Genomic DNA, 25,818 nt, shown 5'->3' with positions numbered 1-25,818 from the left:
GAGCGGTCATTCACTCCCTCAACAAACACTTACTGTGGGGTTGGGGAGGAGCCAGGATGAATAAGACCTGGTCTCTGACCAAAAGCAGCCTACAGCCTAGTAGGGAGTTTCTATATGTTGATTTCTATATTTGTCTGATGTAAGGCAGACGTAGACTAGTGAAAAGCAGACTCCATCCACTAAGAGTTACAATTCTGTCCAATCCTGGCTCTGTCACTAATTTGCTATGTGACTCTGAGCCAATCACTTAACTTGTTTGCCTCAGTTTCCTCATCTGTAAAATAGGGATAATAATAGCACCTACCCCCCCAGGGGTGTTGTGGGGATCAAATGAGATAATAATCATGAAGTACTTAGCACAAATACCTGGTACATAGCAAGTACTATATAAATATTTGCTATCATCATCATCATTATTATACTTGTTTTTAAAATTATTTTTTAAATTGACTGCATATTTGTTATAAACATTTTGTTTTTCTTTTTTCTTTTAATAAGGAGGGAGGTAGAAGGAAGAGAAGAAAGATTTTTAATCAAAAAAATTAAACATAAAAAAGAGGGGGTTTGATAAGCTAATCTCTAACGGTTTTTCTGAGAGAATCAACATGCCTACGGATATGATTTCTGGGGCCCTTCCATCCTCCCTCCTTTTTGGGAGAGGGTAGAAAGGCTCTGGGCACAGAAGCAGTATGGGGTACCATGGCAGATGATAGAATGTAGAGCTGAAAGGGACCTTAGAGATTATCTAGTTCAATGTTCTCATTTAACAAATAAAAAGACAGGATCAGAGAGGTTAAATTACTTGCCCAAGGTCATAAGAAACCTAGCTAGAATTCAAAACAAGGTCATTTGACTCCAAAATCAATGAGAGAAAAGAATGTATGGGGGTTAGGGAGCAGCCTCCTCTGGATTAGGGGGTGTGGGTGTCCACAAAAGGAACCTCTGGTGCCCAATCAGGTGAAGTTGAGACGTGGTTGAAAGGGCACCGACTGGCATCGTGCCATTGTAAAACTCATATTATCACCGTGATCTTGGCATCAGTTCCCAGATGCCCCAGGGTATCATTCAGGTAAATTCAGGGTAATAATAATAAAAATAAAATAGGGATAATAATAATAGCCAACATTTATAGAGTGTTTTAAAGTTTGCAAAACATTTTACACATATTGCTCTCAACCTGTGTCCTCAAGCCCATCTTCTTCTTTTAGGTAGTTAGAAGGTGGCCCCTTACCCAGCAAGCTTCCTTACTTGCCATAGCATCGAAAGAGACATGAGATAGAAGGTGTCTTATAAACTGTGTGGCATTTAAAAAGGTTCAAGAGACATAATTTCTGGATAATTTAATTATTTTATTAATAATGCCAGCATTTTAATAAAAGAATGGTCATTTGGCTGCCTCTCTCTTAGACCAAAAATAATCATGATGGCCAGCTCACAGTTTATATATCATTCTAAGAATAGGTGTTCCCCAGGGTGAGAATCAACCCTGATTGGTTAACAATTAATGAGAGAATGAATATTATTACAATGAGAGTCTGGACCAGAACACTGATTAAGTCATTTATTTCTTAAATTAACCTCAGCCTGGGGCAATCTATTCCAAGAATTTATGCCCTACTCAAGCCTGAGCAGAACACAACATCTACCCTACCTGGTCCGAACAAGAAAGTTAGTCCAATCTCATTATCAGCAATGTCCTTCAAGAGACTGAATTTTTAAAATCAGGACTTTAGAAAAGTGGGCTGGGGACTCTAGATCTCCCCAAATCATTGGTTATTAATAATTATTTCCCTCAACTGCTACATAACTATGAGCTATTTTTGTTAGCAGACATGGATTCTACCATATGACTAGTCTAGGAAGCCAAGATACACAGCGATCAACTGCAGAGATTGGGAATATTTCACTTTGTAGAAGACAAAACTAAGGCAATATGACAGCTTTCTTTAAGTATCTGAATCCCCCCAGAAGAGAGCTTGGACTCATTCTGCTTTGCCTCAGAAGGAAGAACTAAGGGCAATAAATAGACATTACAGGGAAGCAGATCTTGGCTCAATATAAGGAAAAATTTCCTAACAATTAGACCTTTCCAAAGGTGGAAAAGCCCTTGGGACACAGTGGGGTCCCTACCACCAGATTGTTTTCAAAAGGAGGCTGAATGATTACTCTCTAGGGACATTATAGAGGAAATTTCTATTAAGGCACAATATGAATTAAATTATCTCTGAGGTCCCTTCCCACTATGATACTGTGATTCCATAAATAATACCCACACTAGTGTATATTTTATGACATTGTAAGGACTGCAAAGTACTTTGCTTGCAATAGACCTGTGTGGCCCTCAGTGCAAGTACCATTATTCCCCATTGGACCACTGAGGAAACTGGGGCTCCAGGAGAAGTGATGCCACCAACACTACATAGCTAATATGTACTGTAACTGGCCTTGAACCCAGGTCTTTTGATTCCAAGGACAACCAGCAGTCTTGGATTAAAATCAGTGCTCTTCCTATTACACCTTGCTAACTTCCACTGTTGTAAAGGGATAGAATAAGTTATCAGCTAACACCATAGATATCTGCTAACTCAATAATAATGATGATGATAGCAATGATGGTAACAACAAAGGTGGGGGCAAATTATTATTTCTGAAAAAAGTGATTGTGAAACTATTGGTAACTGCCATCCCATATGTATATTCTTTACGTCTCTATGAAATCTTTATGAGAATAATCTATGCACATGACAAGGATATCCTTGATGAAAGCAAGACAAAGGAACAGGCAACCTTCTACAAACAATATTCTGTCATAGATCTCACTTCTACAGTCATACAACTAACAAAAGGGTGCAAAGAACACAAGATCCTTCCATTCTTAGTGTTTATTGACCATAATAAGGCATTCGATGCTGTAGAGAAAAATGCTACATTAAAGAATCTTCTCCAACAAGTTGTCTCTCATGTATAGGTTGAAGTCATATGAAGTTTCCTAAATGAAGAAATTTTGTTCAGCAAGCCTCTGATTATTACACCAAATGAGGCGTCAAACAGGGAGATGTATGATAGCCAAAGAGATTTACTACTGTCATAAAGGATGTCCAATGTAGAGTCCAAATTCAATATGGATTCCTTGTAGATGAAGTCATCCAGGTGTTACTGGTTGAAGATGACAGATACCATGCTGATTATATCAAGCATGGAAACATTAGAGGGCCTCCTAAATAAAATCCATAATCATTTAAAAGAATTCAGTCAAACTACCTTATAGTCAAACTATGGGAAAAACCAAGTGGATGAAGAATATCTGTTGTCAAGACTAAAATATACAACTGGAAGGACATCCCATAAGTCGGACAATTACAGTCGGATAGACAACAAATTGACTCAGAAATGAACAGGAGTAGAGGAATGAACAGGTTAGACTGCCTTTGGGAAATTATGCAATGCTTTTAATGACCTCTAACTTCTCCCTGAAATAAAAGCCAATCTTTTTAGCATCTATATTCTTCTGGTGACACTGCATGGGTGCAAGTCATGGACTCCTACAGTCGCTGAATGATGAAAGTTACAGGTCACTCAAAAGGAATAGAGAGGCCCACGATGGGCACAAGGAGACTGAACCATGTTACCAATAAAGAATAACAGAAGAAATAGTGTCAAGCATGTCATCAGGGAGATGTGTGACCAGAAAAGGAGGTGGGACAGTCATGGTGATAAGATAGAAAGAATGGATGGACAGCCCATGTGCTCCACTGGTATCTATGCAATACCAAGAAATCTAGGGGAAGCCCCGCCCCCAATGCGTTGGGTAGCTCTTCCCCTACTTCTAATCCACTGAGGATTTATGGCTGGGACAAGTACAAGAGTTGTTGCATAGACGGATAAAAGGTGAGTGGGCTGGGATCTGCAACACTGGAAGAAAAACTCACATCTAAGAGATTACAGATCCACTGAATTAACAAGATTACCCCTCGTGGCTACAGCATGGAAAGATTTGCCCAACACTGCCATGAAGCTCCACACTATGGGCAGTCCATGTATTTTCAGACCCATTTTACAGATGAGGAAACCAACACAGAGAGATTAAAGCAACTTCCTTAGAAGTGCCAGTGGCAGGTCTCCTGATACCCAAACCAGGGCTCTTTCCACTAGACCACCATTCCTACCTGCTTTTCACCTCTCGTCAGCAGGAATCTTTCCAACTATGACAAGATAGGAATGGGACAAATGCCCAAGGTAGTGGAAGGGGAGAAAAGGGAAGACAAGTTTTGCCAACAGGGCTAGCTCTGGGTGCCCCCAAATCGGGCTACAAGCTCCCTTCCCACACCGTATCCTGGGACAACTATCATCCCCACCCACACTTTATTTGTCCCATGGGAAGGCAGATTCTGTGTCTGAAGGGACCCCATATCTCCCTCCTGGAGATGCCATAGCTCTCTTGATCCCTGTGAGTACTGGCCTGCATCTGTTACCAGGAAGGAAAGGGAGGGTGAGGAGGAGGGGCCCTCACCGAGGCTGCAGGCACATTGAGGAAGACAGCAGTGGAATTACAAATCTAGGGAGATTTAAGGAGAAAGAAAATTTTCTGGCATGTGCAGGGTTTGGGGAGTTGAACTGGTTTTCCCCGTGGAATTTCCCACCTTCTTACTGAATGGACTTGGCTCTAGGGAGAGACTGGTAGGAGTGAAATGTATGAATGTATATATGTTATACACAGAGAGGAAGACAGAGTACGAGAGTGGGAGGGAAGGACATCGAAAGAGAGGGACAGAAGGAAAGACCAGGGTACGGAGAATGGAGAGAGGGGAGAAAGACAGGGAGAGGGGCAGAGAGAAACAGAAACACAGCAAGTCAGGGAGAATATGGGGAATATCTAATGTTGGGGATACACTCATTCGGATGGGATGTGGAAGACACAGAGAGGGACAAAGGGCGGATGCACAGAGTACAAGAAATATAAAGAAAGGGAGACAGAAAGAAAAAGGGTGACAGAGGGACAAAGAAACACATAGAGGAACAAACAGAAAGAAAGAAGAAAGGGGGAGAAAGAAAGGATCCAGGAAGAGAAACAAAGAGAAAGAAAGGGTCACCAGGGGAGCTAAAAGGACACACAAAGAAAAGCACGTAGAAAGAAAGATGTACACAGAGAGAGGGAAGGAAAGAGGGGGGACAGAAAGGATGGGAGGCAGAGGGACATACAGAGATGGGGGATGTGGGGGGTGAAGATATACACAGAGGGAGAAGAGGGATATACACGGGAGACATACAGAAACAGAGATGCAGAAAGGGGGAAACACAAAGGCACATCGAGATGCACGCAGAGAGATCAGAGAAAGAGAGAAACGAAGAAGAGAGAAGGAAATGAGAGGGACACAGAGAGACAGCAATAGAGGGGGACACAGAGACAAGAGAGAAAGGGATGAGGACACAGCGGACATACTCAAAGAAAGATGGAAGGGAAAGACAAGGGACAGAGAAAGAGAGGAACACAGAGGGAAAGGAGTAACAAAGAGAGAAAGGAAGGATACAGTAAGAACCACAGAACAAGACAGACAGACAGAGACAGAGAAGGACACAGAAGGGGCAGGTAATGGAAAGACAGAGAGATACTGGAGCACAGAGACAGAGAAACTGAGGCAAACAGAGAAGAAATGGAGCTCAGAGACAGAAAAGACCGCAATAAGTACACAGAGAAAGGGAGAGGAACAGGGATACAAAAGCAGAAAATATACCAAAAAATGATGAATAGAGAAATAAAAACAGGGACAAAGAAACAGAGAAGATGGCAAAACAGCGAAGGCTGAGACAGAAACAGCAACATAGAGATGTAAAGCGGGGAGGGGAGAGAGAGAGGGAAAGAGAGAAAGGGAGAGGGAGAGAGAGGGGAAAGAGAGAGAGGAGGGAGGGAGGGGGGAGAGAAAGAGAAAAAAAGAGAGAGAGAGAAAGAGGAGAGAGAGAGAGGGAGAGAGAGGGGGAGAGAAAGATGGGGAGGGAGAGAAAGGGAGAGAGAGGGGAGAGAAAGAGAAAGGGGTACGGGGGGAGAGAGAGAGAGAGAGAGAGAGAGACAGAGACAGAGAGAGAGAGAGAGAGAGAGAGAGACAGAGAGAGAGAGAGAGACAGAGAGAGAGACTGAGACTCAAAGCCAGGCAAGAATGAAGAGAAATAAATACCCAAAAAAGCCCACTGCAAACACAGGGGAAAAAATAGACCCAGGATTCTAGCAGGGCACAGCTATAAAGGAAATCTCAGGCAGCTCAAGTCTCACTTGCCTAAGGGAAAAGAAAGGAGTGATTGAGAAAGAAAGATGAGATTTTTTTTTTTTTTGCTGAGACCCAGAGAAGAATCCTAGGGAATGAAGGCCAGTTGGGTGGGGGAAGGGGGAGGTTAAGCCAGTGGGAGTCAAAGCAAAGGGTGCAGGAGGGATGGGAAGAGAGCTGGGAGAAGAAGGTGGGAGAAAGTCTGGCACAGGCAGAGGGCAAGAAGAGAGATCAAGGAAAAGGTGGGATGCTTTGTGTCTCATTTCAGTAGGAAAAATAAGGACATGGGAAGGTTTGTGTACCATCTCAATGGAACAGTAAATCTGTCAACAAATATTTATTGGGTGCCTACTATATTCTGGGTGCTGCAAGGCACACAAAGATGGGGGCATAATGGAAAGAGCTTGGAATCTGGAATCAGAGGATCTGGTTGATTTTTTTTCTCCCAGCTCTGCTACTTACTACCTGGGCAACCTTGGTCAACTTACTTAATAATTGGAATGGCTGGGAGGCAGAAACCTACCATCATTGGGGGTGCCCTTCCCCTCCCCCCTCCTCCCTTCATCTTCCTCCTCTGTCTCTTCACCTAGTCCCAGGTACATGGAACCCACCCAGCTTCTTTACTGCTCACACAGCTTGGATGAGATGAGACTCACCAACTCTGTTCCTCCTGGAGAGATACAGGACCATCAGGGTTTGCCTCCTAATGTCCTCCAGGCCTTCTCATCTACCCTGCCTCTATATCTCCCAGATGATCCCCTCCTCAACCCCCCCTCACCCCACTGTCATCTGACCTACTATAATAACCTAGAGATCGCTGGGCCTTGACACCTGCCCCATGGATACATCCTTAGCATTTCCAAGCCTTTCTCTCCTTCCTGATGCTGAACTTTCTTTTATCTGTTGTCCCTCGATTAGAGCACAAGTTCCTTGAGAGCTAAGACTATTTCTCTTTTTTTCTACTTGAATCTTCAGCACTTACCACAATGCTTGGCACGTGGTTAGAGCTTGATAAAATGCTTTGTTGTTTTTTCATTCATTTAGTCATTCATATGGCTAGAAAGGGGCACAGCCCGGCTTGAGCCCAAGACTCCTGACTCCCGGTCCTGAGAAGGGAGTGAGTTAAAGAAGAGGAAAGAATTCAACAGTTGAAGAGCGGGGAGGATTCAAAACAGGGAAGTGTGTCTGAACAGAGCAAAGTGAAGGGCTGGAGAGGCATAAATTGTGTTCCTGGCTGGGGTGGTCCAGTTTGGCTGGAGTGTACAACATACAGCAGACAGACTAGAAAGGTGGGGAGACACCAGAGCAGGGGAATGGCAGCAGTGGGGGGAGGGGGGAGGTCTTCAATATCAAACAAAGAAGTTTGAAACTTATTGGGGAGACAGTAGAGAGCCCCTAAAGATTTTAGAACAAAGGAGTAACACGACCAGATCGGCACGTAAGAAAGATTAAGCTGGAAGTGATATGAATGGGTCTCAGGACCTAGTCCTGGCTCTGCCATGAACTTCTTGGGTAATAATAATAAACATTTATATTGTACTTAGCCAGGCGCTGTGCTAAGTGTTTTACAGTTATTATTTCATTTGATCCTCAGAACAACTCTGGGAGATAGGTGCTCCTATTGTCCCCGTTTTTAAAGGTGAGGAAACTGAGGCAAACCAGGGTTAAGTGATTTTCTGAGTGTCTGGGGTCAGATTTGAACTCAGGTCTTCCTGACTCCAGAGCTGGTGCTCTGACCTTGAGCAGGCTTCTTCCCCTCTCCAGAGAAATAAAGGAGTTGGACTAGATGAGCTCTCTAAGGACTGTCCAACTCAGCCATTCTAGGTACCTGTCTAGTTCATGTAGGTGTTGTTCAGTATTTTTTCAGTCCTTCCTGACCCCATTTTGGAGTTTTGGTTTTAGTTTTGTTTTGTTTTTTGGCAGAGATACTGGAGTGGTTCGCCATTTCCTTCTCCAGTTCATTTTACAAGATGAAGAAACTGAGACACACAGGGTCAAGTGACTTGCTCAGGGTCACACAGCTAGTAAGTGTTTGAGGCCACATTTGAACTCAGGAAGATGACTCTTTCCAACCCCAGGCTGGCACTCTGTGCTCTATGGCACCACCAGCTGCCTGTACACTTAGCAGAACTCAAGGGTGTAGAATAGAGAGGGCTCTGTTAGTATAACTAACAAGCTGCAGACCAGAAGGCTTGGCAGGCACCCCATCTCCAGAGGCAACCTTCTTCCTGTTCAGAGGAGGAGAGGTAAGGTGGAGGAGAGATCTGTCCATCATAATCTGGGCTTCCCTACTGCTACTCCACTCACGTCTCAATTTAAAGAGCCTTACTAACGCAGAATGGAGCTCAGTCATGCAAGAATGAAAAGAAATAAGTAGCCTGAAAGCTTACTACAAACCTCTCTGTGTATATACGTGTGTGTATGTATGTGTATATATAAGGACAGCTAGGTGGCGCCACAGTGCACAGAACCCTGGGACTGGAGTCAAGAAGACTCATTTTCCTGAGTTCAAATCTAGCCTCTGACACTTACTAGCTGTGTGACCCTGAGCAAATCACTTACCCCTGTTTGCCTCAGTTTCCTCATCTGTAAAATGAGCTGGAGAAGGAAACGGCAAACCACTCCAATATCTTTGTCAAGAAAACCCCAAATGGGATCATGAAGAGTCAGACATGACTGAAAACAACTGAACAACATCTAACTATTATTTTAGGGTTCCTAGGTTTCTCCATTCTGGGCCCTTCCCAAATCCCCACCATCTCCTAGCTGTGGGTAGCCAGGGATTAAAGGATCTTAGATTGTGAGCTGGAAGAGACAGCAGCAGTCAAATAGTCTAACTTCTTCCTTCTGCACACCGAAAGGCTAAGTGGCTTTCCCAGATTCATACAGGTGGCAATTAAAAGTAGAATCTGAATCCAGGTTTCTGACTTCAAATCTAATACTCTCTTTTCACTACACTGTGATGAATCTCTTGCTGTCTTCCTTCTTCCCTCTATCTAAGCCTACTCAGAGGAAAGTCTCTGTGATTCATCATTTACAACCTTAGGGGATGTCCCTGGGTTTCCTCTCTTAGCAGGATTTACATTCTCAGCCTCTCATCTAACTGAGGAATAAGATTTTTTGTTCTCCCTTAAAGGGACAGGTAAGAGAAGGTATTGAGGAGTGGGGGTCCCCTGAGTCTCTGCCTTCCAAGACCCCTGGATTCCCATGTTATCATTAGCTACCTAACCTATAGGTGAGACCAGCTCAAAGGACCTTATGGGTCATGTGTCCAAACCCCCTAATTTTATGGATGTGGAAACTGAGGCTTAACAGGAAACTGACCCGCGCAAGCTCAAACAGGAAATGGCAGAGCTGAGACTCAAACCAAAGGTTTTCTGATTTCAAGTTCCGTGCTCTTTTAAGTGTGTGTGTGTGTGTGTGTGTGTGTGTGTGTGTATACGTACTGGAGGGAAGGAGAGGGAAGGGGGGAGAGATGAAAAGAGAGAAATGGAAAGGAGAGACAGAGAAAGAAAGACAGAGAGACTGAGAGAAAGGGAGAGAGGAGAGAGTGAGGGACAGAAACAGAGAGAGGCAAAGAGAAAGAGACAGAGACAGAGAGGAGAGCCAAAGGGGAGAGAGCTGGAGAGAGACAAAGAGACAGACTGTCCAGTGCTCTTTGGACTGCACCAAGCTACGCTTCCACATGCCCTGAGCCTAGACTCCACCTGTAGCAAGGAGAGTATTTCTGGTAATAAAAGGCTCCTTTTCTTGGGAGAGACGGGATAGCCATACACACTTCAATACCAACCTCTTCCATGCAGCCCCGCTACCTTCTACCAGTCCCCCCCCAAAGCCATCACTCTCCCTCCCATCTTTTTCTCTGGGCCCTTTGCCCCCTCCTCTGACCACCAGACAGAAATCAGACCTGAAGAAAGCTCTTTGGGGCTCTCTGGAGGACGGGAGATTGGCTCTCAGCTTTATTATAAACATTATTTCAGCCGCGTGGGCCTGGCGGCTCCCATTTAAAGGTCTGTCAGGGTTTCCATTAGAGACCCTTTCCTGGAGCTGATGGCAGGGTCTGAACAAACAGCTCATGCAGTCAGTAATTGCTCTGCAAAGGCTGGAAATGAATTTTAAAAAAGAAAACAAGAAAGAAAACAAAAATCCCACAGCAGATTCCAGACCCAAATTGATCTCAAATTAGCTCATCTGTGGGATTATAGATTGAGAGTTGAAAAGGACCTTATAGGTCATGTAGAACAACTTCCTCGTTTTACAGATGGGGAGACCGAGGCCCAGAGAGATTGAAGTGATCTTCCTCAGACCACAGAGGGAGGAAAGAGCAGAGCCAGAATTTGAAACCAGGTCTTCCAACTAGAGATCAGCACTCTTTCTTCTGCTCTACACTAGCTCCCATCTGAAGTTCTAATTGTGAATCAGGCACCATTACAACCAAGCTGTTTGAAACACTGATGTTTGCTGGGAAATTAGTTTGTGAGCAGGGGGCATATTCAAGTCTATTTGCCACAGAGGGATAGACGTCTCCCCCACAGGGAGTCAGGAGACTTAAGAGCTCCTAGTCTTCTCGTTACTTTCTGTGTGACCTTGGGCAAATCATCCCCGCCCCCTCCACCTTTCCAGTCTCCTTACACTTTCTATCCCACCGTGTTCTCAGTGACCCATCATTACTGGCCTCCTGCCTATTCTTCAAACAAGGCACTCCATCTCTCATCTCTCAACAGCAGAACCTGCACAAAGCAGAATCTCACTGGATTGCCAATCCATACTTTGGGGAAGGGGGGTGTCAAAGGTTTTAGAAGATGCCTTTAATACGGTAGAGAAATATTATAAATTTTGTATATCCATATATGTATTCACACACATTTCTGTCTCAGCCAGGCCCTCTCAAACAATCAGTCAGCAAGCATTTATTTATGCAATGTACTATGTTGTCAGGAACCACAGTAGAGGCTGGGGCTACAAGGGAATAATTCCTATTTGCAAGGAGCTTATATTGTAAGGGAAGATGAGAGATGCAAAATAAATATAAAGAGAATATATACAAATAAATACAAAGTAATTAGCTGGTGGGGGGGTACCCTGAGGTGGGGACATGGGGGTGGGGTGGGAGTGGGGGTGGGGAAGGCACCAGCAATATGGCTGTTTTCTCCAAATGATGTCTTCTTTCTTTAGTCACTTTCATCCATTCCATAACTTCCTCTGTCATCTCTGTGTGGACGACTCCATCTCCAGCTGTCTTTGGGACATCTCTACCTATGTCCAAAGGGCATCTCCATTTCAACATGTCCAATACTTAACTTGCTGTCTTCCCCAAAAAAAACCTCCTTCTCCTTTTGATTTCCCTCTCTCTGAGTGGCATCATCAACCTCCCAGGCACCCAGCCTCCTGAGCCTACTACTGTAGGGTCCTAGTACTGTTCCTGCTGTAGTGCCCAGTACCACTCATTTAGTTCAACCACATGCTGTCTCATACAGCTCTTTAGACCATAAAATCCTAGAGTTTCAGAGTTGGAAAGCACGATATCGTCTACTCTAAAAACCTACCTTTAATTTGAATCCTATCTACCGCATCCCTGAGGACACAAAAAACATATATATATTTTTAAGTGGCAGTGCCTACCTCCAAGGAGTTTATTATATGGAGGAGAAAGAAAGCTATGGCTTATGGACTAATAAGCCTCATAAGGTAGGTAGTGCTGGAGTCAAAGGAAATTCTAATGAAAAGTTATGGGAAAACATGAGGAAAGAACACTAGTCACCATGGGGACTAGAGAAGGTTTTATGGAAGAGGTGGCCATCTAAGCTGGCCCTGAAAAGCAGGGATGAAGAAAAAGCACATTCCAGGCAGGGGAAACAGCCTGCATTAAGTTGCACAGGCAAAAGATGGCAGCATATCAAGTATGGGCAGGAGCTGGATTGGAGAGAGTGTAAAGGGCAGGAAACAAGGTTAGAACCAGATAACAGGGGGCCTTAACTGTCAGGCCAGGCCAAAGACTCTGTATTTTATCCTAGAGGTAACGAGGAGCCAATGAAGGTTTTAAGCAAGAGAATGATGTGGTCATATTTATACCATAAGAAGATTATTTTAGCAGCTGTGTGAAAGCTGAATCTCAGGAAGGAGAGATTTGGGGTAAAGAGACAAGTTTAAAACTATTAAACAATCCAGATGAGAAGTGATCAGGGCTTTAACAAGGGTGGTGGCAGTGTAAGTAGAAAGGAGGGTATAGATGAGATAAATGTTCTGGAGGTAGAATTGATAGAATTTGGCAACTAACTAGATATAGGAAGTGAGGGGAAGGAAAGACTCTGGTCCTGGAAAGGATAATGGTGCTAGCAACAGAAACTGGAAAGTTGAGGCCATACAATGGATGATAAGCTCCTTTTAGGATATGTTGAGTATGAAGTACTGGTACAACACTCACAAGGTGTAGACCAGGCAGCTAGCTTTGTTGGACTGGAGTTCAGTGGTGAGACTGGTACTCGGTATATAGATATCTGGGCAGCTAGGTGGCATAATGGATACAGCACTGGGCTTGGAATCAGGAAGACTCATCCTCTTAAGCTCAAATCTGGTCTCAGACACTTACTAGCTGTGTGACCCTGGGCAAGTCACTTAACCCTGTTTGCCTCAGTTCTTCATCTGTAAAATGAGCTGGAGAAGGAAATGGTAAACCATTCTATCATCTTTGCCAAGAAAATCCCAAATGGGGTCACAAAGAGTCAGATATGACTGAAACACCTCAACGAAAACAAGATTCATTAAATTTCTACCATGCCTGGTGCTAGTAACACAAAGATATGTATGATACAGACGCTGACCTCGTTGAGCTTATAACTAACTGCCCATCCCATTTGGGGGCAGCTCAAATTGGATAATTTCTCTTTATATTAAGCTAAAATTTATGGTCCTATAACTTCCACCCACTGATTCTAGTTCTGCCTTCCATAACCAAGTAGAACAAGTCTAATCTCTCTTTCACATAATCCTTTACATATATATGTGAAGACATCATTCATGTATCTTCTCCCCACCCCCATTTTTATCTCCCACCCTCATTTCTCCAAGGTTAAATAATCTCAGTTACTTTCAAATGATCCTTACATGGTATGGTTTCAAACTCTAATTTGTTCATCCTCCTTTGTACAGGCTCTCACTAAAATCTATCCACAACTGGACCCAATACTCTACATACAAACTGATCAAGGCAGAGCATGGAGCATATCTTCTTGGTTCTGGATACTAAGCTTCTATTAATGCAGAGTTAAGATCAAATTTGGTTTTGAGGCTGCTACATCACACCATTGAATCATTTGGAGCTTGCAATCCAATAATAAAAAAAGTCCTTTTCTCTGTGCTATACTTGGGAAATTAATATTTTCAATCTAAGTAACAGAATTCTAAATGTTTCATATGGACCAGTCCTGCCTCCCCAACTATACAGTTGGCTTTTCCAGAACAAGTTCTTGTTTTCTTGGTGCACAAGAAGGGGGCTAAAACTGCCTTAGGAGGGAATGGGTTCCCTTTCACTAGAGGTCTCTGACCAAATCCTAAATAGTCATTGGTCAGAATACAGTAGAGGGCATTTTCATTCAGGCTTGGGTTATACCAGATGTCATTGCATGGTCCCTTAAAAAATTTTAAGACTTTGCGATCTTTTCCAATTCTTTCTGGATGGGCTCTTAAAGGATTATGAATTGACACCATTTCTTTCTGTCTGTGTCTCTCCCACATTGTAGCCAAGCACAGAAATGGGCACAGAGCAGGTGCTTGATAAAGACTTTTCAAATGAATGAACAATGAATGAATACAGGATATATGTATGTATATATGCATGTATGCATATATATGTAGAGATGTACAACACGTGACACAGGATACACACACACACGCACACACACGACAGACACAAATACACACAGATTCCACTGATGGCTTGCTAAGGGCCTGAGGATTGGATGCCTCCCCAGTTCCACTAATTGACAGCTTTGAAAAATGCCTATTCCTTTCCGCTCTAAGCACTGACCTCACAGCTGCTCCCCTTGTGCACTCTCAGTGATGAAGCTCAAGCCAAGTGTACCCGGGGAAAGCCAGTGGTAAGAAAGGCTGGCACAAAGTACGAAAATCAGGTCCAACTTGTGTACTCAGGAGTACTCACACCCTAAATATATGGACCCAGGAATATTCCCCAAACATAGCCACTGAGATCCAGTGAGCATACAGTCCCCCAAAAGAATGCTCACATAATCACACACACACACCCATCAAACACACAGCTCAGTCACTCCCATCACTCTCCCATCACACAGATCCAGGCACTGAAGTCACACACCTCTAGTGTGTCTGTCTGTCTCTCTCTCTCTCTCTCTCTCCCCCTCTCTACACACACACACACACACACACACACACACACACACACTTACATTTTTTCAATACACACACACACCCTCTGAAACACCCACACACCCAGATACAGTTACACAGACATACACCCACACATGACACAAACTCCCACACTCCCACCCCTGTTGCCATGCCTACCTGGTCACCCACCCCTAGACACATATACACAATTCCATAAGCCAGAGAACAGATACACACAGCCTTGTCATAGCTCCCCAGGCTCTGGGAGGGAGCTGTGGAGGGCAGCACATGAGGGGCATAATTGTTCCCTGCAAGGATGCTAGAAGATAGGGAAGTGCACTTTCTTCACAAACAATAGGAAACAATTTTGTAAGAGTGGGTAAGAGTGATATTCCCCCTCGTCTTTTAATAAGATCTCAAGCAAAACACAGTATGTGTTGTCTTATTCTACCCACTCCCCCAATCTGTATCAGGGTATAATCATGTAGCCATGGGAAGAACAGTGGAAAGTATACTGGCCACTGACTTGAAAAAGCAATATTGTTTAGTGGATAGAGTGTTGGACTTGGAGTCAGGAAGATCTGGGTTCAAATTCAGCCTCAAACACTTACTAGCTGTAACTCTGTTTGTCTTGGTTTCCTCATCTGTGAAATGAGCTGGAGAAGGAAATGGCAAACGACTTTAGTGCCAAGAAAAGTCCAAATGGAGTCATGAAGAGTTGGCCATGATGGAAAATAACTGAACAGGTCACTTAAGATCCCCATGTCTCAGTTTCCCTGTCTGTAAAATGACAAGGTTGAACTGGATAACTTCTACGCTCTAAATCTATTGTCCTAATTGAGAACCACAGTTTTAAAGCTAGGTGGGGCTTTAAAGACTTTGACTTCATAATTTTATATATGAGGAAACTGAGGCCCAGAGTACTTAAGCATCCTGCCTAAAGTCACTCAGGTAGTAAGAGGCAGAGGCAGAATTCACACCCGGGGCTCTCTGACTCCAAACCCACCACCCAGTCCTCTTCTTCTGGAACATGGGGAACTTAATGATCTCTAAATAAACCCAATTTCTGCTCTAAGCTGTCAAAGGCTTTAAATCTGAAGAGGCTCTTAGAGATCATCTAGTACAAGGTGGGGGTGCGGATGAACTTGTTTCTGTTTCTTTTTTTAATATTTTGAGAACTGCATTTTGATATAATTGGTTTCCTTTGTAATCCTATATTTTATTTTATGCATTTAAAACATTTTTCTGAGAAGGGTTCCATAGGCTTCAATTAGATGCCAAAAGGGTCCAGAACACATCACCTACATCTCCTTCATCATCATCTTCATCATCATCACTAATATTGATATAACACTTTAACATTTACAAAGTTCTCTCATTAGATCCTCACAACAACCCTGTGAAGTAGGTTGTTATGATTATCCCCGTTTTACAGATGAAGAAACTGAGTCCGAGTTATTTGCTCATGGTGACACAGCTAACAAGTACAGGCCTTTCTGCCTCTACATCCATCTGTATCTGTTGGCAATTGGGTACTGTGTTTATTTGTGTTTGTGTGGGGGTGGAGGTAGGGGGAGGGTTGTGTGTATAGTCCTTGGTGATTATATATTTATATCCACATGAAAGCCCCAAAACAGACTTGTTGATCTGTTGCTGTATGGTTCTGATGATTAATTCAGAGCCATGTGGTTCAAGCCTGTCTTTGGACCAGCAAGTGGGAGGAGGACAGGAATATCTTTGGTGAGAACGAAGTTGTAGGTCCCTTTATAGGAATCCAAGATGGAACAGGATATATGGCTAAAACTCTAGTCTAGTAACTAGACCCTAGCTAATGGTCTATGGGAACTTGACCAAGTCATTCTCCCTCTCTTGGCCTCATTTCTTTATCTGTAAAATGAAAATTTTGGACTTGGTATGTAAGGACATTTTCTGCTCTGATGTTCTCCAGGCCCATTTCCTTCTAGATTTTGCATTCCTAGATTCTAAAGCATGTGGGGAATGTGATTGGAATATATTCTCTCTAACTCTTAGATTCTTTAATGTCCTTCAAGGGCTTGTGTGTCACCTCTTAACAGAAGCTGTTCTTGATCCCCCAAGTTGCAATGGTTCTTTCCTTCACATTATTATATGTGCATATGTACACATGTGTGTACACACACTTATCTGTTACATGTTGGATCCCCACCCCCAGGAGAATGTCAGTTCCTTGAGAGCAGAGACTGTTTAGTGATGCCAGCGCCCAATACATAGTAGGTGTTTAAGAAACACAAACAACTTTGAAAGACTTAGGAATTCTGATCAATGCAATGGTCAACCATGTATTCTGTCCACCTCATGACAAAGAGGGGATCGATTCAGGGTACAGAATGCAATATACCTTTTGGGACCTGGCCAAGGCAGGGGTTTGTTTTGTTTGACTATGTGTGTTTGTTACAAGGAGATTTTTTTCCTCAGTGTGGGAAGGGGAGGAGTAGGAAGGAAAAAAATGAATGCTTTTTAATTTGGAGGGGAAAGGCTCTACTTAAAAGGAAGGAAGAAAGAAATGGAAGGTGGGAGGAAAAGAAGGAAGGAAGGAAGGGAGGGAGGAAGGGAGGGAGGGAGGGAGGGAAGAAGGAAGGAAGGAAGGAAAGAAAGGAAAGGAAAGGAAGGAAAGTGCCAAGAAGGAACGAAGGAGGGAAAGAAAAAAGGAAGGAAGAAGGAGGGAGGGAAGAAGGAAGGAAAGAGGGAGGCTTTTTGGATTGGGGAAAAATTAAAAATAAAAAGCATGGGAAAGGTAATTTGAGGGACTTGAACTAATAAGAAAGTGCAGACTGTGCACAGAGTAGCCTTCTCAGAGTTATCTGGGTCAAGCTCCAGGGACCCCTGGAAGGTGGCCCAGTAGAAATAGCCCCTGAAAGAGAAGGATGGGGCTCTGATAAGGGGCCAGGGAGCGTTGCCTATGAAAACCTAGACCCAGAACTTCTTCAGAGAAGAACTTCTGGCTACCTGGATCAATGGTATCTCCTGGGCCAGCTTAGTTATATGCTCTAGAGGCAGTTTCCTCATATGCAAATTGGACATTGCACTCCTATTGCCTACCTTGTTTCAAGGTACAAATGAGATAACATAAATAAAATACTATGTGAATATCAGCTATTACTATCCACTTAGTTGTTAATCCTCTATCCCTCAAATTATCTCATATTTTCTTAACTGTTTACATATTGTATTCCCAGATAGAATATAAGGTCCTTGAGGCCAGGGAGTGTTTTTCATTCTGTCACCTAGCACATAATATTAATATTAGCTTGTTGAATTGAAACATACTTCCACACAAATAAAAAATCCACAGGCAAACAAGCCAAGACCTACAAAACAAACTTGAAAACCATACAAACCCTGGCAACATCCACAGAATCTCACTTCCCCTTTCCTTTCTAGTCATAAATACCGACCCATATAGACAAACATCAGACTTACAAACCAAATCATACAAACATCTTGTGCACATATGCACATGTGTGTACATGCACATGTGCACATGCATGCACACACACACACACACACACACACATTCACAGAGTCCCCCTAGTGGCGATTCAGGTCCCCAGTTCCTAAACATTTTTACAAAAGAAAGTAGTTTCTTGGAGGGTGCTGGTGCATTACCACCTCCATCCTTGGTGAATCAGGCTTCGGTTGAACAGGTGAATCCACTTATATGACCCTGGATAAGGCACTCCACCAACCCGGATCTCAGTTCTTCCATCTGTAAAATGACACGATTCATACCTGCTCTGCCTCCCTTGTATTCCCTCCCTGTTGTGCTGTTTGCAGGTAGAAAATTGAAAGTATTTGAGAAGGAAAGCACTGAGGCAAATGCATAGGATTATTATTAATATGGCTTAACTGAGTCTTGTTAAGTACTGTCAACAGCAAAGAGAGGTATCATTAATAATTAAACTGCTAGCATTAATTAATCACGCTAATAGGGATAACATGGTTTAGGCCCCACCAGGTATCTCAGTACCTTCCGAGAATAATTTCTTGTTAGCCGCCATCACGGTAGCCCTCTGCTGCTTGCTTCCCTTGCCTACCCAGCCTTCTCTTCTATGCTGCCTTTCTGGTTTTCATGCCTCCTCCTCTTACAGGATCTCAAAGGTGGGAAGGGCATAAAGGAAGGGGATTCTAGTCTAATCTTCTACCCTCTACAAAAAGCCCCTCATAGCTTCACAGTCATCCAGTTTCTATGCATCACTTTCAGGAATGAGGAGTCTAGTACGTTATAAGGCAGCTCTTCCCCTGATGGACAGACCTGACTGATGGAAAGTTCTTTTTGCTGAGCTGAAACTTGCCTCCCTCTAACTTGCATCCATTGAACCTGGTTCTGCCCTCAGGAATCAAAGAGAACAAACCTCTTCTATATTCGAGACTTTCCAATTCTTGACAGCTCTGCTGTGCCTTCTCCAGTCCTTTCTTCTCCACTCTGTATCTCTCCCACCTCCCCAAAAGGCTTCTCAGAGTTTTTAATCCCTTTGGCCCCTCTCCTCTGCACCCAGTTCTCTTGCATCCCAATCTACAATGATTCTTAGCCTCCCCTTGGCTTAACATTTCATCTCCAAATCACTCATCACCAACAGTATGAAAAGCTGGCTGTCTGAGCGGGCAGTGAATACCTAGAAACCATCTGGCCCACACCCGGCTTGGCTTTTGGATATTGGACAGGGTTCTGGCCGATGAGTCGACTTCTTCCCATAATTACGCAATTGCCCTTTTCCCAATGAAAGTGCCATGCCTGAAGTGCATCTGAATGCAGAACTGACAGGCAGAGCTGCCGATGACTGCTTTTTGAACACGAACTGGAGCACACAATTCCTCTGACCCTCGTTACTGTCATATTAGTGGCAGAATCAGCTCAAATTTCCCCTGTAAATTACCAGTCCAAACCAACTAATTCATAAACTGTGAGAGGAACTGGGTCTCAGCTCATCAGGGAGCCGAAATTAACCTTGAAATCTACAAAATGCTTATGAGTTTGGACTCCTGGATTAGCATCTTTGCTGAGGGTATTTCTTTGTTTGAATCACTGGCTCTTAGAACTGAAAGGGACCTTTGCAATCATCTAATCTAATCCCTTCATTTTACAGATAGGGAAACCGAGGCCCAGAGAGGAGATATGACTTCCCTAAGGTCGTAGTGGTAGAAATGAAATCAGAAATTCCCTTCTGGTTCTGGTTCCTACTCTATCACATAGGAACAACCCAAGAAAGAGGGAAAGTAGGCTGGTCAGGTTCTCTTTCTCATCCCTCTCTCCAGAAACATTTCTGTAGGTGCACAGGACTGGCAAGTGGCAGGGGGCAGGAAGGAAGGGGAATGCTGAAGTAGAGTCTAGCCTCTGAGATTTTTTCATGGGAGTCCCTTCCATGATGAAACTAGAAAGACAAGACTTGTATAGGATTTAGAGGCAAACACCTTCATAAAGAGGGGTCTTCTTTGGTCTAATTCAATAACCTCTGAGGAAGAGAAAAAAAATCCCTTCTAAACTAGCTCTCAAGCAATGGAATGAATGGGGAATATAAAAGCATCCTCTGTCCTGGACAACCACCAAGAGTGATGGAAGATTTTATTTCTATTGTGTTTTGTAATTACGAAATACTTTCACCTACACTATCTCATTTGATTAGCACACTATACCTAGACTCAGACTGCACTCTAATCCAGACTCAGATATTTACTAACTCTGGGCAAGTCTCTTAACTTCTCCCAACCTCAGTTTCCTCATCTGTAAAACGAGGCTAATCATGGTACCTCCCTCAAAGAGTTGGTATGAGAATCAAATGAGATAATATATGGAAAGTGCTTTACAAAGCTTTAAAACTATCATTGTCATCTTCATTTTACAACTGAGGAAACAGACTCCCAGAGAGGAAAAGACTTGCCCAAGGTCACACTGCTCATGAGCTTTGATGCTGGTATTCAAATCCAGGTCTTCTAATTCCTCTAACTTTTGTCACTACATCAAAGTACCAAAACTTAGTGCTGTGTTAAAAACTGGAACTCCTCTTCAGAAACTTGTAAATTAGCCTTCTACCCTAGCTTGGCCTGTAGACTTTGCTATCTCACAAAGCTAGTCCACAGAGTTTACAGAAGATCAGGAATTAGGGTTACCAAAAGCCATAATGGAATTTTTCAAACTGGAATCTTAGGCTGTATTTTAGGAAAAGAGAGGGGGCAAGGAGGGGAAAAGGCAAGATTAATAGTAATGTTCTTTTAAAATGCAGACTACACTACTGGCCTATCTATAACAAGGCAAATGCTTTTGTTTCCCCAGCATCGAGGATGAGCTAAAATACGTTTATCTCTGGTCTCCTACCCAGTCATTCTGGTGATCAAAAATGGACACTTCCTTCTAGAGTAGTTTGGGGTCAAGGAACAGAAAGCCAATCACCTGTATGGGGCTCAAGCATATAAGTTGGATCCCATAAACACCATGTGCTAACCCTCTGAACTAACCCAGCTAAAATACAAAGAGTGAAACACAAGTTTCCACCAAGAGGGAAATAAATCTTCCCCCAAACATGCCAGACATTCGCTGGCTTTTAGAAATGCTACAATCAAAGTCTATTATTCTTGTCCCAACAACTAAGATTCTCCCTGAAGCTATCCCTCAACTTCAACCCTGCCAGTGGGAAGAAACCCCACTAACCTGTTCATGTATCTGAGACCCTCTTTCCACTGTCAGGAGACAATACAAAGTATAGCTGCTGTAAGGGGGGTGGATAGAAGGGAAGCTGACTAATGTCTGCTTCTTTCTACAAGAGGACAAGCAGTAGATTATTCATAACAATTATTCACAATCCCTTCCCGCTCCTCTTTGGTTGTTTGCAAACTTAAAAATGTGCCCAGGGGCCTTAGCATTGGGTGAATCAGCATAAATTAAGTCAAACTCCTAGAACCAAAAGGGAGCAAAATCTCTCTAGAACACAGGGGCTCTGTGAAGAATCCAGACCCTAAAATCACCAGCTCAGCCAGACATCCTTTCATCCTCCCTACCTTAAAGCCAGCTGCTTTCGAAATGACTCTGCTACCTGCCAGGCTGATTGTGTCCCTTGAAAGTTTGGTTTTGGCTGCTTTGAGGCCAGGCGTGGGCCAGTAAGGCAACCAGCCCCCACCTGACTGGTGAATTAGAAACCCACTGGCCTCTCCCTCTGGCTTGCTGCCTGCCACAGCAAGACTTTTCAAATAAAAATTCACTGTCATTTTGGAAATGTGATAATTCCCCAAGTGTTGCTGGCTGCCACTCCACCTTCTTTAGGGGAAAGGCCCGTGGAGCTATACGATGGGAAAGGTGTCAGAAACAATTGCAGTGAATGACTTAAGGAAAAACACATCCGATGGCCAATTCCCTACAGAGGGCTAGAAAAAATCCAGCCCAGTGCAAAGTGTTTATGAATGTAATTGATAGAATAATCATCAGTGTATGAGACAAAGGAGAACAGATTTTAACATCATAACCTTAGGGAAACAGAACTCAATTTTCTTCATCTCTGAGCTACCAAACTAACTGGTTTATTGATGGTAAGATAGAAAAATTTTTGCAAATAAAAACAAGAAACCTAGATAGTCATCTTTCAGCACAAGCTGTTTACCAAATTGTTCAGGGCTTGCTCCCTCCCCGACGACATACACACACACACACACACACACACACACACACACACACACACACACACACACAAACACGGCTGTGAATCAGTAGCTGGATTGGCAAGTAGAAGATACAGGTTGAGAAGAGATCGGGTCCTGGCCAAATGATGCTCCCATTCTGCCTGCAGAGGGGTGCATGAATAATTGAAAGTGCTGGCCTAAGGAAAGGGGTGGGGGAGTGGACAGAAGGGCGAGGTGGAAGAAGAAAGATGTTTGCTGCAATGGAGGCACTTCAGTGCCTCATGGGGTGCCTCTGAGGGAAGACTTCACCATCCAAACCAAGACAGCTGGATCGCTCCCTCCTCTATCAAATGACAGTGTTGTGCTAGGTGATCTCAGAGGTCCCTTCCAGCTCTAAGATTTTATGACTTAAAGTACCTAGAGGCAAATCTTGGCTCAAAGGCAAGAGACTGTGAATTACTCTTTTCCCTCTCCCCTCCACCCTATTTCTTGGAGATGATTTTTAAGCCATGTTTTCCTCCCAAGCAAGGCTGACTTTATCCAAACCGTTAGGGTCAGCCATCCAGTGACAGTCCAACTGCAAGCCCATCAGTTCCCAGCTGCTCCTGTCTTAGCGCATAGTAAGCACTTAATAAATGCTTTTTCATTCATTCATTCATTTATTCATTCTTCTCACCCCATGGAAAGAGCCTTTCTTAAAGTTAATCAAATAAGTCATTCATGACAGACTTTTCCCCCCATACCATGGAGTTGGTGGGGCAGGGAGGGACAAGAACAGATGGGGTTTTCTGAAGCTTTTCTCTCCTTACAAGCCTCCACAATGGGGAAGGAAGAGTTGGTTTGCTGGTCTTTTGACTGGGCTCAGAGCTCTGTCAACCCTCAGACTTCAGGATACAAAGCATATATATATAGGCCTGGTTGGGGGAGGAGGGTGGGATATCAGGGGCTTCCGATCAAGTGGGACTCTACCAAAGGCCCCCATTTGACATTGCTTAGGAACTTGGGGTGGCTTTTTAAAGCCACTTTCCCTCCACCAGCTATTCCATATTCCCTGATTCAGCTAAGGACAAGCAGAGCAGAGGAATGATGAAATGATTAGGCTCCAATCTGCTAAACAGCAATTTCTGAGTCTTTTTCAGCACACACAGCTTTTATCAAATTGGTATTCTCCTCCTGAACACAAATGGCTTATTAGACATGACCCACTTATTCGCAGCGTCTCAGTACCATTAATAACAGTTTCTTTTGTGATTAAGTGAGTGGCTGCAAACCCTTCGTCTGGTATAAGGCTCCCTGGGCACTGCCGGTCCTAGTGGAGGCAGGTTACGGTCACTCCTTTGCAACAACTATTTCGTGGCTTTACTGGCGAGCATTAGCTTTCTTTAGTATGGGGGCAAATTCCTTCTAGAAGATGCAGATATCTGCCCTCCTCATTCACTAGCACCCAAAAGAGAGAGGAAGAGTGCACTCTTCTTCCTGGACAAAAGGTAATTTATATGAGAACTACTTTGTTCCAAAATGTGGGCTCTGAACCCAACTCAACTCTTCTCCAAGGCTGTAATGGGGCCCAGGAACAACAATTGGAGATCTGGATCTTTATTAAAAAACAAACACAAATAACAACACAACATAATGCTCAGCATAGTCCCATAATGGTTTGGCTCTCTTGCTCCCTTCATCTCTTCACTCTTCATCTCCAGGGGATCTGCCAGTGATGGAGTGGTGCTAAATGTCAGAGGCACACTCCATATGCCTCTTGGGGACTTGGAACTAGAAGGATAAGCCCTTCTATGGAGTACCCTTAAGTAGGCAACAGGGAAGAGAGGTTTGCATTCATATGGTTTCTGGTTGAAGGGAAAGTAACCAGAGATATGGCTGACTTAGGGAAGAGAGTGGGGGGGAGAGGTGATAGATTTGAGAGGGATGTGTCAGTGTGAGGGTCACTAAAATAAAGAACTGAAGAGTCGTGGCTGAGGAAGGTCACACACACACCCTCCAAAGCCTTGTTCTATCCAGTCTTATAAACTTGCTCTAGATAGATTAACTCCAATTGCTAACTTGCGTTTCTCTTTTGCCAGGATAAGACTAACATCTAACATTGTGACATCTATTTGCCACTAAACATTCATTTCGACAGCCAAGAATTGAGGGTTTCCAGACTCAAGTCCTCAGGGGTCTTCAGAATGGCATGAACAGCATCCTCTGCCCTCAGCTTTAAGCCAGGGTTCTTTCAGGCTAGACTTGAAGGTGAGGAAAGAAATTGAGAAAAAATCTACTTTATCCCCAGGGTTCTCCTCCAGCAAACAAAGACACTGGGCAGGCACTCTCTCTTTATCAGCCTCCACTTGGCTGCAGCGCCTGGGGCACAGTGTCTTTCCCTAACTCTGACAGAGGCTCGAAGGTTTACACCTAATCTACTCTTGTCCGAGTTTCTAGGTAAAGCCCCCAGACCAGGAGAGATACCTGCAGAGCCATCCTGGTCAAGAGTGGGGATCATATTTCCTCAAAATATAAAGGGATCAGGCAAAGGATGACTTAAGTCAGCCCCACAAGAAGAAGTCCTTCCAATCTTTAAGCTGCAGCTTTCCCTCTGGCTGCCGTGTAGTACGAGAGACCAAAATCAGGAAGGACGGGGGTGAGGCTGGAACAATCACAGCCCCCGAAGGGGAAGCCCAGGGGAGTCCTAACTTGTGGGAGAGTATGCCAGGCTCGGGGATAAGGTGCTGGAGAAGCCCCGGCTGCTACTCCGCCTTCTAACCAGCCAAAGCCCAGTAGAGGCTCAGTCTTGGGGTGGCCCTTGGGGAAGGGAGAAAACCAAGTTTGGGTTCTAGGCTTCTGCGACTGGACCTGGGGATGAGGATGGGGACGCCCTGGCTTCTCACTCGCTCGCCTGTGAACTGAGTTTAAGACACAAGGCCGGGGGTGGGGGCAGCATTTTGGCTCCCCGAGTCATGCGAGGGGGACAAGAGGGGAAGGCGGAGGAAACCTATCTTCTCTCTTCCCACGTACAAGTAAACCAGACCCCCACCCCCATGGGTTAGGGAGTACTGCGGCCCTCCGAGACTGATACCCCCTCCCCACGCTGTCCAGAGAGCTGAACGCTGAGGAAAGAGGGGAGCCCTGACCGGTCTCCCTCTCTCTATTCCATGGGGCACAGGAGAGCTGGATCCAGCTGGGACTGCGCCCCCGCCCACCCCGGTTCCGGCTTCCCCAGCTCTGCACTCGACAGAGAGCTTGGAAAGGAACCCTGGCCCCCTCCCTCACTTTACACTTCGGGGCACGCGAATACAAGCAGAGGGTGGGGTGGGAAAGGGGCAGGTCCTGGCTGGGAACCTCGGCTCAGCTGGCACTCCCAGAGTCTTGAGCACAGAGGGGAGTTAAGGGATGGTATGTGTGGAAGGGGGAGGGGTGGGGAAGCCCTGGCCCCTAGGTTCTCTCCCCAGGGCAGGAGGATGTGTTCGGACAGGGACTCGGACATTCAGCTTAGTCCAGTAGGGAGCTGAAGAAAGAGGTACCCCAGTAGACCTCTCTCTCTCTCTCTCCCCTAAGCACG

General features: G+C 44.3%; 1 protein-coding gene across 1 annotated transcript in view; it reads right to left on the bottom strand.

Moving 5' to 3' along the window:
- Nucleotides 1-25,818, bottom strand: part of VSTM2L (V-set and transmembrane domain containing 2 like) — an 86,642-nt gene that overhangs the window by 60,178 nt on the left and 646 nt on the right. The gene's annotated exons all lie outside the window — the stretch shown is intronic.

Source organism: Trichosurus vulpecula, chromosome 3 (genome assembly GCF_011100635.1).
Source record: "Trichosurus vulpecula isolate mTriVul1 chromosome 3, mTriVul1.pri, whole genome shotgun sequence".
NCBI lineage: Eukaryota > Metazoa > Chordata > Mammalia > Diprotodontia > Phalangeridae > Trichosurus > Trichosurus vulpecula.
This window is presented reverse-complemented; position numbering and strand designations above follow the sequence as displayed.